The sequence below is a fragment of the Triticum aestivum genome, chromosome 4A (assembly GCF_018294505.1).
Source record: "Triticum aestivum cultivar Chinese Spring chromosome 4A, IWGSC CS RefSeq v2.1, whole genome shotgun sequence".
NCBI classification, from domain to species: Eukaryota; Viridiplantae; Streptophyta; class Magnoliopsida; order Poales; family Poaceae; genus Triticum; species Triticum aestivum.
In genome coordinates this window covers 471,023,314-471,036,826 of record NC_057803.1, presented here as the reverse complement: position 1 = coordinate 471,036,826, position 13,513 = coordinate 471,023,314, and positions in this window count along the sequence as shown.

Below are 13,513 nucleotides of genomic sequence, written 5' to 3'. Positions count from 1 at the left end.
CGTGCTTTCTCATTATTAGCTTCAACATAAGCCGCCACACAAGGCGAGTCATGAAAGGTGTCACTAGGGAGAACCGCCTCTGCTCCGTAAACCATGAAGAAGGGCGTGTAACCCGTAGATTTGTTCGATGTGGTGTTGATACTCCATAACACAGAAGGTAACTCCTCCACCCAACAGCCCAGCGTCCGCTTTAAAGGAACCATAAGCCGGGGCTTGATGCCTCTTGTCGGTGCCAAAACCGACGGATCTCGGGTAGGGGGTCCCGAACTGTGGATCTAGGCGGATGGTAACAGGAGGCAGGGGACACGAAGTTTTACCCAGGTTCGGGCCCTCTTGATGGAGGTAAAACCCTATGTCCTACTTGATTAATATTGATGATATGGGTAGTACAAGAGTAGATCTACCACGAGATCAGAGAGGCTAAACCCTAGAAGCTAGCCTATGGTATGATTGTATGTTGTCCTACGGACTAAAACCCTCTGGTTTATATAGACACCGGAGGGGGCTAGGGTTACACAAGGTCGGTTACAAAGGAGGAGATATACATATCCGTATTGCCTAGCTTGCCTTCCACGCTAAGTAGAGTCCCATCCGGACACGCGACGAAGTCTTCAATGTTGTATCTTCATAGTCCAACAGTCCGGCCAAAGGATATAGTCCGGCTGTCCGGAGACCCCCTAATCCAGGACTCCCTCAGTAGCCCCCAAACCAGGCTTCAATGACGATGAGTCCGGTGCACAGTGTTGTCTTCGGCATTGCAAGGTGGGGTCTTCTCCAACTTTCAAGTGTTCGTAAGCAGTGTCCGGCTCCATAAATGTTGAACCTCTTGGCTTCTGTGCCCAATAAGGGCTTTCTCCCACGCGTCGAATGAATACGAGGCGCCAGGGTGTTTTTACCTTCACCCCCTAGCCAGATAAATAAATTGTCTATTAAAGGAATGGGGATTCTTAGATCCGATGCATACCATCCTCCCCCAGCCAGAATTCATTAGAGCGTGCTTCGAAAAGATCCATTCCAGCATGGCCGACCTCCGCAACTCCTCCTCCCGCCCCCGTAGCCCTAAGCCCGATGATTGGGAGAGGTGTTCAGTCCCGCACAGTCGATTAGTTGAGCTGCAGACTAAGGGATTTCTCCCTCTGGCGTATATGGTGCCCGTCCGAGCCGGGCTCGCCACCTACAACGGCGGAGCGCAAGTGGAGAGCCTTCCTTGTCCCTCCATGGGAGAACGGGTTTGCCTTGTTTCTTATTTACTAAGGGGACTCGATTTCCAATTCATCCATTCCTCCGCGGGCTCCTGGAGTTCTACGGCCTCCAATTACACAATCTCACCCCTGCCTCCATTCTACATATCATCGGCTATGTTGCTCTCTCCGAGTTGTTCCTGGGCTGCGAGGCTCACTTCGAGCTGTGGAAAAGGTTATTCTGCCTTGTCCCTCGCACACAGAGGGAATCACTTTATCAAGTGGGCGGAGCCGAAATATGGCGCATCGCCGATACCGGATACCTGTCCGGTACCCCGAAGAAGCCGTTCGAAGACTGGCCTTCAGAATGGTTTTATATGGAGGACGTCCTCCTTCCGGACCCTGTTCAGCGGGGTCTTCCTGAGTTCAACAATGCTCCTCTGAAGAAGCACCAAAGTTGGCGCCCATGGAGCCCCCAGGCGGAAGACAACAGAGAAGTCCTTTGTCTGATGAACCAGATCAAAGCACTGGCTCAATCAGGATTGACAATAATCGAGGTTATGTCGATTTGCATAATGCGGGGAGTGCAGCCACTTCAATATCGTGGGCACCCCTTGTGGTGTTATAACGGGGCGGATGACGCCACCCACTGTGGGCGTAAGGGTCCGGATAATGCTGCCGCTCTAGCGAAGATTCTGTCCGAACTGTTCAAGGGTGAGGAGGAGGAGTTCACCCGCATCAAGCCACGAGATGGATTCTCCATGTACAATCCTCCAAGCTGGGTAAGTTATATCTCCCTGCTCCCATTTTTCCCGCATTCTTTGTCATAAGTATTCACCTTGCCACTTTGCGGCAGGAACTGCGGAAAGCCATAAAGGAGGTCAGCAGCCCTTCTCCACAACTGGAGGACCCTGACCGGGCCCTCGACTCCGGACTCGAAGAAGATTCGGTTATATCCGTGAAGCTGACGGACCGGCAGTTCTATCAGTTAAGCTGCGACAATGCCATGGTGGCCATTACGGCCGACTATCCCGGACTGCTCCCTGCATCACACGTAAGAAAAACCAAAAATCCCAACTCCAAAACTAGGATCCCCCTTTAGACACTTCACCCACCATATACACATGGCATTTTATAGGGAAGGCATTTGGGACGCCCTGCCGAACCCACGGCAACGCGCCAACAGGAGGCACCGAGGCCGGGTAGGCCAAAAAGGAAGGCGGTCAGGATGGAGACGCCGATGCAAAGGTATAACAAACCCCGCTCCATGGTTATCGTCTTTGTTGAAATATAATGACGCCCGCGTTTCTTTAATAGGAAAAACACTCGCCGGAATATGTCTGGCGATGTTACTAATCATGCTTCCACCAGCCGGGCGCCAGGACCGGACATAGAGGCGGAAGATGATATGGGGCAGGCGCCGGATAATCCCCCTACAGAGGATGCAGATAGATTATCCTCTACAAACTCAGAAGTGGAAAGCGCCATGAATCATAGGCGCCACAGGGCCGTACTCCGCGACGCTTGTTTCTCACCAGAGGCGTTCGACGCCTTCAATTCTGGAGAGGCGTACCTCCGTGCTGCTCAAGATGGTCTAACCAGAGCCACGAATCAGTATGTAAAGGATGTATGGGTGAGTAAATCTGACGATTTATATGTATCAGTAGCCCCTGAGACATGAAACAGTTAGCAGAACTGATTTAAGGATCATCTTTAATGTGCAGGTTCTCACAGAGAAGAATACTAGGCTGTCCCAGGAGCTGGAGGAATGCAAGACCCAACTGGGGGCCTCTCTTGCCGCATTGCAGGAACAAAAAAAGCCTCCTGCTGGTAGCATTTACTTTAAAGAATGGTGGTTACCATATAGGGTCCGGCGTGTCTGCAGATCTAACAATTGATGTTGCAGATGAGTCCGGAGAAAGTCTGGGGGACCAGCATGTTATGCGACAGTTAGAGGCTGGCAAACATGTGCTGACTAAGATTATACTGGAGAAAAACAATCTCCAAGACGCCAACATTAAGCTGAACGTGGAACTAAAAGACGTTCGGGGCCAGCTTGCGGACTCCGAGAAGGAGAATAAGCGGCTTCGGCATGGTATTTTCAGTAAGTGTTTGAACGAATCATTTTTAGAGGAATTCGGCGAAGAAGCTGTCTAACAGCGTTATGTCTGTAGGTATGCTGACGGGTCGTCCCACGGAGGAAATGCCCGGGTCTGCGGGTGATCTTCTGTCTGAGCTGTCACATCTGCATGAATAAGTTCGGCAGGTGATGCAGGGTGTTGCCCAGGCCTTGTGGCCGTCCGTCCCCCTGCCAGAAGGCGTTGCAGAGCTTGCGGAGAAGCTGAAGGGAGCACGGCGGCGCTTTCGTTTATGGAAGATATCAGCCTGCTAACAGGGTGCCAAAGAAGCATGGGCCATGGTGAAGACGCGGTATACCAAGGCAGACCCAAATCACATGGCCGAGGTCGGACCTGTGGGGTTCGACGGAAAAGAGATCCCCATTAGCTTAGTTTATGGGCAAGTAGAATTAGCCGCAAAGTATTCTCAACAGGATTGTAAGCTGGACCGCCTGTTGGATGGTTTAGAGGAGGAATTTAGTCAGTCCGCATGACTATGTAATTAAAGTGACATGTATAATGCCTTCTAGCCGGATTGTAGATCATTTGTCATTGCGGACCTTTTCGCTTCAACCTCCGGGCCCAATAGTCCAGAGTGAATCCGAATACCCGCTCAGTTATATAAAACTGGGGTATGCGTGGAGACCAGGCGTAGGGGTCATTAGTGCTTTATCAGACAAGTGCCCAACTAGTTATGTTATATTACATGGGTAGTAAGAAACATCTTCCAGGGAGAATAGTTCCGTTAAGGGTTCCTTTCCCTGGGTAAGCATGCCCTAAAGTGCATGTCCGGATTGCGATAAGAAACATAGAAAAAGCATCTGGGGGCAGATATGGACAATAAATAAAAATCATCTTTTGTTCACCGACCGAATATTCCCTTAAGAACGCTAGCTTTCGGCTTCACCCAGTCTGAGGTACACATCGGCTGACCCGGCAGTAACAATCGCAGAGGTGCTCCCCTTATGCCCTAGCCGTATTAACGGGAACGTAGGGCATAAATACAAGAGCCATGCAACCCAGCTTGGCCAAAACTTAAGTCATATCGATGCATATAATGGTGAAAAAAGGTACATGCGGAAGTATAACACATGTGTTGGGCGTGAGGCCCAGATAAATAATTTAAGCTTCTGTGAAAGAAGCCCCCAGGTATGAAGAGTGCAGCTAGCGCATCTGTAATGTACAAGCGAGGCACAAGGTGACCCTTGAAGGCCTAGAGAAATAATAAGAGAAAGAAAGAAAGGGAAACAAGACAGATGATGTATATGCAGAAAATGGACAAAGGGAGGGGACTAACATAGAGTCCGGTGCTAGGCGTAGAATCTTCGGAGCCTGGCCGCGTTCCATGGGTTCGTCTCGAGTCGACTAGTCGATGCATCTCGCAGTCGGTACGCTCCACCGGTCAGAACTTGGTCAATAATGAAGGGACCTTCCCATTTGGGCTCGAGCTTGTTCTTTTTCTTATCCGGCAGGCGTAGAACTAGTTCGCCAACGTTATAAGTTTTGGCCCGTACTTCTCTGCTTTGGTATCTGCGAGCCTGTTGCTGATAAAATGCGGAACGGGCTTTGGCTACGTCGCGCTCCTCCTCCAAGGTGTCCAGACTGTCCTGCCGATCGAGCTCGGCTTCTCTTTCTTCGTACATGCGCACTCAATGTGAGTCATGAATGATGTCACATGGCAAGACTGCCTCTGCGCCGTACACCATAAAGAACAGTGTATATCCGGTACTACGATTCGGCGTGGTCCGCAGCCCCCAGAGTACAGAGTTGAGCTCCTCTACCCAGTGCGTGCCAGACTCCATTAAGGAACGCACTAATTTGGGTTTAATGCCGCTCATTATAAGACTGTTTGCTCGCTCGACTTGACCGTTGGTTTGTGGGTGATAGACTGAAGCATAATCGAGCCTGATGCCCATTTTGCTGCACCAGAGTTTTACCTCGTCGACCGTGAAGTTAGTGCCATTGTCAGTGATGATGTTGTGGGGGACGCCATAATGGTGTACAACCCCGGATATGAAGTCTATCACCGGTCTGGATTCGGCTGTTTTAACAGGTTTGGCCTCTATCCATTTGGTGAATTTATCCACCATGACCAGTAAGTATTTTTTCTTGTGGGTTCCCCCTTTAAGGGGCCCAACCATGTCAAGCCCCCAGACCGCAAAGGGCCATGTAATGGGGATTGTTTGGAGGGCGGTGGGTGGCATGTGGCTTTAATTTGCAAAGAGCTGGCAACCGGCGCAACGTTGGACCAAGTCCAGTGCGTCTGCCCGGGCTGTTGGCCAATAGAATCCTGCGCGGAAGGCCTTGCTTACAAGGGCCCGGGCTGCGGCGTGATGACCGCCGAGTCCGGCGTAAATTTTTGCCAAAAGATTCCGCCCTTCCTCTTCGGAGATGCACCTTTGAAGGACTCCGGTAGTGCTTTTTTTGTACAATTCTCCCTCATGGACCCTGTAGGCCTTGGATCGTCGCACTATGCAGTGTGCCTCATTTTGGTCCTCCGGAAGTTCCTATCTAGTTAGGTAGGCCAGGAATGGTTCTGTCCACGGGGCAATAATGGCCATTATTACGTGGGCTGAAGGTGTTATTTCGGTGGCAGAGCCTCCGATTGTGTCAGAGTATTCGGTATCGGGCATTTTGGCCGGGTCCGGACTATTATTACCGGTGTCTCCTTCCCATACTACGGATGTCTTGGACAACCTTTCCAGAAATATGTTGGGGGGGGGGGACCGTATCGCGTTTTGCGCCGATGCGGGCGAGGACATCCACCGCCTGATTGTTTTCCCGAGCCACATGGTGGAATTCGAGCCCCTTGAACCGAGCTGACATTTTTAGGACGGCGTTTCGATAGGCCGCCATTTTCGGATCCTTGGCGTCAAAGTCTCCATTTATTTTGGATATTGCAAGGTTTGAATCCCCACGCACCTCCAGGCGTTGAATGCCCATGGAGACTGCCATCCGAAGACCATGCAACAGAGCTTCGTATTCGGCTGCATTGTTGGAGTCTGTATACAATATCTGCAGTACGTACTGAATGATATCCCCGGTTGGGGATGTCAGGACGACGCCAGCCCCTAGACCGGCCAGCATTTTAGAACCATCGAAGTGCATGATCCAGTTGGAGTATGCGCCGTACTCTTTAGGGAGTTCGGCCTCCGTCCATTCGGCGACGAAGTCGGCCAATACTTGCGATTTAATGGCTTGTCGGGGTTTGTATGTTATTTCGAACAGGAGGAGCTCAATGGCCCATTTGGCAATCCGGCCCATAGCGTCGCGGTTGTTTATAATATCATTAAGTGGCACTTCCGAGGCTACCATAATCGAACACTCTTGAAAGTAGTGTCGTAGCTTCCGGGACGCCATGAATACCGCATAGGCTATCTTCTGATAATGTGGGTACCGTGATTTGCATGGAGTGAGGACAGTGGATACATAGTATACCGACTATTGAAGAGGGAATTTATGTCCGGCAGCTTCTTGTTCGACGACGAGCACTGCGCTTACAACTTGATGAGTTGCCGCAATGTACAATAGCATTGGTTCGCCAATGTTTGGCGCGGCCAGGATTGGGTTGGTTGCCAAAATGGCCTTTATTTCTTCCAATCCGGCTGTGGCAGCGTCCGTCCACTCGAAGTGTTTGGTGCGCCGAAGAAGGTGATAAAGGGGTAAAGATTTTTCTCCTAAGCGGGAGATAAAGCGGCTTAGAGCCGCCACACATCCAGTTAACTTCTGGATTTGTTTGAGGTCTGTTGGTGTAGCCAACTGTGACAAAGCTCGAATTTTGGCCGGATTAGCTTCAATACCCCTACTGGAGACAATGAAACCCAGGAGCTTTTTGGCTGGTACGCCGAAAACGCATTTTTCTGGATTGAGCTTGATGTCGTATGTTCAGAGGTTGTCGAATGTGAGCCTCAAGTCATCTATCAAAGAGTCGACGTGTTTGGTTTTAACAACCACATCGTATACGTATGCCTCTACTGTATTGCCGATTTGTTTCTCCAGACATGTCCGCTGATATGTTGCGCCGGCGTTCTTGAGCCCAAAAGGCATTGTGTTAAAACAGAAGGGACCGTATGGTGTGATGAATGCCGTTGCGGCTTGATCGGACTCCACCATCTTTATTTGGTGGTAACCGAAGTATGCGTCGAGGAAACACAATGACTCGTGTCCTGTGGTAGCATCAATGATGTGATCGATGCGTGGGAGGGGGAAGGGATCCTTTGGGCAAGCTTTATTGAGGTCTTTGAAATCGACACAAAGGCGCCAGGATTTGTCCTTCTTTGGTACCATCACCAGGTTTGCTAGCCAGTCCGGGTGTTTTATTTCTTTGATGAATCCGGCCTCCAATAACTTGGCTAGTTCCTCTTTCATGGCCTGTCTCTTAGGTTAGGAGAAACGCCGAAGAGCTTGCTTGATCGGCTTGAATCCCTTTAGGATATTGAGGCTATGCTCGGCCAGCCTGCGTGGGATTCCTGGCATGTCTGAGGGATGCCAGGCGAATATGTCCCAGTTCTTGCGCAGGAACTCTCGTAGTGCGGCGTCCACAGCGGGGCTTAACTATGCCCCGATGGAGGCTGTTTTTGTAGGGCCCGTTGGGTGGACTTGGAATTTGACTATTTCATCCGCTAGTTTAAAAGAGGTGGACTTGGATCTCTTGTCGAGTATCACGTCGTCCCTGTCCACTGTGGAGCGTAGCGTGGTTAATTCCTCGGCCTCGAGGGCTTCGGATAATTCCTCGAGGGCCAATGCGGCTGTTTTGTTTTCGGCGCGGAGTGCTGTGTCCGGATCGCTGGCAAGAGTGATGATTCCGTTGGGCCCGGGCATTTTGAGCTTCATGTACCCGTAATGAGGTACGGCTTGGAAGATTGTGAATGCCTCCCGTCCTAAAAGAGCGTGATAACCACTGCTGAACGGGGCCACTTGGAATGTAATTTCTTCGGACCTGTAATTATCCGGCGTGCCGAATACCACATCTAGTGTGATTTTCCCAGCACAGCGTGCTTCCCGACTGGGGATGATTCCTCTAAAGGTTGTGCTACTTTGCTCAATGCGCTTCCAGTCTATTTCCATGTTTTGAAGAGTTTCCTCATAGATGAGGTTTAATCCGCTGCCATCGTCCATGAGTACTTTTGTGAGTCGAAAGCCGTCCATGATTGGACTGAGGACCAGTGCGGCTGGTGCTCGGGCTGTTCGGAATTTAGGTTCGTCACTGGCATTGAAGGTAATAGTCGTGTCACTTCATGGATTTATTGCTGCTACGTGGCAGATTTCGGCCATGCTGCGGAGTGTCCGCTTGCGTCTATTATTTGACGCGAAGGTCTCAAAGACCGTTAACACCGTATTGTTATCCACGGGATGGTGCTCTGTGGTATTTGGGAGAAGTAGATCCTCACCACTTTTGGCCACCTGCCGGAGTATCCAACATGCTCTAAGGTTGTGCGTTGGTATTGTATCCGCTGTACTATGAATTTTGCAGGGTCCGTTGAGCCATCCTTCTAGTATGGTTGCATACTCTGTAGAGGGTTTTTGTTTTTTGGTAGTTGACCTGGGTGTATTGTGATAATGCACCCTTTTGTTTCGGACTGGGTTTGTATTTAGGGCCGGATTATCCCAAAAGTTTATTTCGGTTTTCCAGGCACTTTCCATCGCACAGTACTTTCGTCCCATGGACGCCAAGTCAGCGAAGCGTGTTATCTCATGGCGATTTATGGCGTTAAGGATTCCCTTGTCTGTGCAATTATTGCAGAAAAATAGGATTGCGTCTTCCTCGCGACAGTCCTTAACCTTGTTCATCGCAAGGAGGAATCTGGCCCAATAGTGATGTACTGTTTCCTGGGGCTCTTGCCTGATGTGGGAAAGATCGCCTATGTTTGGGTGGGTGGGTGGAATTGAATCCGAACCCTCACCTGATCTGGGATCCAGGGGCCGAGGAATTTCCAACTTTGGAAGTTTCGGTTCCGGGGTGTGACCCGATAATCCTGGCCTGCTGCCTGACTCTAAGATCAGGGACTGGATGTTGTCCTCCCGTGAACGGGCTTCCGGCTCAGAGAGCTCGGGAATCCGGACATAGTTGGTCCTCAAGATGGAGGAAAGGTCGCCGCATTATTCCTCCACCACTGCAATATGATGGGTGACCGGTGGAGAGTTAATCTCCCTTTGATCGGGTTTAAGCCCAATCCGATCATAGTTCGTAGCGACTCCCAAGGCGGCGATGCGATCTACGAGCTCGTTTAGGGAGGCGAGCTCCATTGGATCCATCTGTTCGGCGAGTGCCGATTTGATGTGGAGGCTGTTTTCGATGACCCGAGAAGTCATCGTCGGCGCGGCGGCCGAACAAGCAGTCATGATGAAACCGCCTAGCCGGAGAGTTTGGCCGACAGCCAAAGCTCCCCCGACAGTAGTACCGTCTTTAAAGACGAGACGAGACATCCTTCCTTCTGGTGACGGCACAGAGGAACTCTCAATGAAAGCACCAATGTCGGTGTCAAAACCGGCGGATCTCGGGTAGGGGGTCCCGAACTGTGCATCTAGGCGGATGGTAACAGGAGGCAGGGGACACGAAGTTTTACCCAGGGTCGGGCCCTCTTGATGGAGGTAAAACCCTACGTCCTGCTTGATTAATATTGATGATATGGGTAGTACAAGAGTAGATCTACCACGAGATCAGAGAGGCTAAACCCTAGAAGCTAGCCTATGGTATGATTGTATGTTGTCCTACGGACTAAAACCCTCCGGTTTATATAGACACCGTAGGGGGCTAGGGTTACACAAGGTCGGTTACAAAGGAGGAGATATACATATCCATATTGCCTAGCTTGCCTTCCATGCTAAGTAGAGTCCCATCCGGACACGCAACGAAGTCTTCAATCTTGTATCTTCATAGTCCAACAGTCCGGCCAAAGGATATAGTCCGGCTGTCCGAAGACCCCCTAATCCAGGACTCCCTCACCTCTCAAAATCTCTTGATTGGCTCTCTCTGCTTGACCATTAGATTGGGGGTGAGCCACTGATGACACGTCAAGCCGTATGTGCTCACGTTGACAAAATTCCTCCATAGCACCCTTGGACAGATTAGTACCATTATCAGTTATGATGCTGTGTGGAAAACCAAAATGGAAGATCACCTTTTTGATGAATTGAACTGCCGTAGACGCATCACACTTACTGACTGGCTCTGCCTCTACCCCCTTGGTGAACTTATCAACCGCCACCAGTAGGTGGGTCTTTTTGTCCTTGGACTTCTTAAAGGGCCCAACCATATCCAGCCCCCAAGTTGCAAACGACCAAGTGATTGGAATCATCCTTAATTCTTGAGCCGGAACATGAGCGCGGCGTGCAAACTTCTGACAACCGTCACACCTCTTTACCAAATACTCAGCATCAGCATGAGCCGTCAACCAATAGAAATCGCAACGAAAGGCCTTAGCTACTAAGGATTTTGAACTGGTGTGGTGACCACAATCTCCTTCGTGGATCTCACGCAAAATCTCACAGCCTTCTTGAGGAGACACACAACGCTGAAACGCCCCTGTTACGTTGCAATGATGCAACTCCCCATTGATAATGGTCATTGACTTGGATCGCTGGATTATCTGCCGGGCCAAAGTTTCATCATCCGGTAACTCGCCCCGGTTCATGTACGCCAGGTATGGGATTGTCCAATCTGAGATAACATGAAGAGCCGCCACCAATTGAGCCTTGATGACCCACAAGTTTAGGGGATCTATCGTAGTCCTTTCGATAAGTAAGAGTGTCGAACCCAACGAGGAGCAGAAGGAAATGATAAGCGGTTTTCAGCAAGGTATTCTCTGCAAGTACTGAAATAAGTGGTAACAGATAGTTTTGTGATAAGATAGATTGTAACGAGTAACAAGTAACAAAAGTAAATAAAGTGCAGCAAGATGGCCCAATCCTTTTGTAGCAAAGGACAAGCCAGAACAAACTCTTATAATAGGAAAAGTGCTCCCGAGGACACATGGGAATATCGTCAAGCTAGTTTTCATCACGTTCATATGATTCATGTTCGATACTTTGATAATTTGATATGTGGGTGGACCGGTGCTTGGGTGCTGTAATTACTTGAACAAGCATCCCACTTATGATTAACCTCTATTGCAAGCATCCACAACTACAACAAAAGTATTAAGGTAAACCTAACCATAGCATGAAACATGTGGATCCAAATCAGCCCCTTACGAAGCAACGCATAAACTAGGGTTTAAGCTTCTGTCACTCTAGCAACCCATCATCTACTTATTACTTCCCAATGCCTTCCTCTAGGCCCAAATAATGGTGAAGTGTTATGTAGTCGACGTTCACATAACACCACTAGAGGCTAGACAACATACATCTTATCAAAATATCAAACGAATACCAAATTCACATGACTACTAATAGCAAGACTTCTCCCTTGTCCTCAGGAACAAATGTAATTACTCACAAAGCATATTCATGTTCATAATCAGAGGGGTAATAATATGCATATAGGATCTGAACATATGATCTTCCACCAAATAAACCAACTAGCATCAACTACAAGGAGTAATTAACACTACTAGCAACCTACTAGCACCAATCCCGGACTTTGAGACAAGAATTGGATACAAGAGATGAACTAGGGTTTGGAGATGAGATGGTGCTGGTGAAGATGTTGATGGAGATTGCCCTCTCCCAATGAGAGGAGCGTTGGTGATGACGATGGTGATGATTTCCCCCTCCCGGAGGGAAGTTTCCCCGGCAGAACAGCTCTGCCGGAGCTCTAGATTGGATCCGCCAAGGTTCCGCCTCATGGCGGCGGAGTCTCGTCCCGAAAAGTTCCTTCCGATTTTTTTCTCATCGAAAGGCTTCATATAGGAGAAGATGGATGTCAGAGAGCCACCAGGGGGCCCACGAGGTAGGGGGGCGCGCCCTAGCGTGAGCAGGGTGTGGGCCCCCTGGCCTTCATCTTTGGCGAGGATTTTTCTTTATTTATTTTAAGATGTTCTGTGGAGTTTCATGACTTTTGGAGTTGCACAGAATAGGTCTCTAATATTTGCTCCTCTTCCAGCTCAGAATTCCAGCTGCCGGCATTCTCCCTCCTTATGTAAACCTTGTAAAATAAGAGAGAATAGCCATAAGTATTGTGACATAAAGTGAAATAACAGCCCATAATGCAATAAATATTGATATAAAAGCATGATGCAAAATGGACGTATCAACTCCCCCAAGCTTAGACCTCGCTTGTCCTCAAACGAAAAGCCGATAACAATAAATATGTCCTCATGTTTAGAGGTAGAGGCGTCGATAAAAATAAAATACGGACATGAAGGCATCATGATTATTCTCATAACAGCAACATATATAGATTTTGTCATATGATTACTTATGTTCAAGTGATGATCTATTCACAATGCAAAAGTATAAATCATAAACCTTATTGGGCTCCGACAAACTATAATCTCAGTCATTGAAGCAATTGCAATTTATCATAACATCGGAAAGAGTCTATGTCAGAGCTAAAAAGCAAGTCCACATACTCAACTATCATTTAGTCCTCCATAATTGCTAACACTCACGCGATACTTGTGGTTACGGAGTTTTAATCGGACACAGAGAAAGATAGGGGCTTATAGTTTTGCCCCACAACCTTTTACCTCAAGGGTAATGTCAACAATAATGGTTCATGCTCCCCTACATCCAATTAGATATATATATATATATATATATATATATATATATATATATATATATATATATATATATATATATATATATATATCATGTTCTTTCCAACATGCTGAGCTTGCCAAAGGATAAAATGAAAAAGAAAAGGTGAAGATCACCATGACTCTTGCATAAGGTAGAAGATAATAATAAAGGATAGGCCCTTCGCAGAGGGAAGCGGAGGTTGCCATGCGCTTTTATGGTTGGATATATAAAATCTCAATGCGAAAGAACGTCACTTTATATTGCCCCTTGTGATATGAACCTTTATTATGCAGTCCGACGCTTTTATTATGTCCACATCACAAGATCGTATAAAGCTTATTTCTCCCACACCAATCAATCATACATATTTAGAGCAATTTTTATTGCTTTGCACTGATGACAACTTACTTGAAGGATCTTACTCAATCCATAGGTAGATATGGTGGACTCTCATGGCAAAACTGGTTTAAGGGTATTTGGAAGCACAAGTAGTATTTCTACTTGGTGCTGAGAATTTGGCTGGCATGAGGG